A 384-nucleotide genomic window follows, 5' to 3' on the forward strand; every position below is an offset into this window, starting at 1 on the left:
TTTTTTACATTTTAATCTGGACTACAACATGCCCTAGATATTGTTTGAAAGTGTTTTGATTATTTATTGTTCGGTCACACTTTACATTAGGGCTTCATTAGTTAACATTAGTTAATTCTTAATACATTATAAACTACCAATGAAAAATTCTTCTGAACATTAATTCATCTTAGGTATTCCTATATTTAATATTTAATTGTTAAAATCGAAAGTTGCAACTGTGTTATTTAATGAGCTAACATGAACTAAGACTTAACTAATAATTAATAACTTCTGTAGCAAATGTAGCTATTGCTCATTGTGAATGTTAATGCATTAACTAAGGTTAACTAATGAGGTCTTATTGTAAAGTGATACCTATTGGTCTTTATAGTTCTTTTGCAC

This window comes from Sinocyclocheilus anshuiensis, unplaced genomic scaffold (genome assembly GCF_001515605.1).
Source record: "Sinocyclocheilus anshuiensis isolate Anshui unplaced genomic scaffold, SAMN03320099.WGS_v1.1 scaffold27, whole genome shotgun sequence".
In the NCBI taxonomy this organism is placed as follows: Eukaryota; Metazoa; Chordata; class Actinopteri; order Cypriniformes; family Cyprinidae; genus Sinocyclocheilus; species Sinocyclocheilus anshuiensis.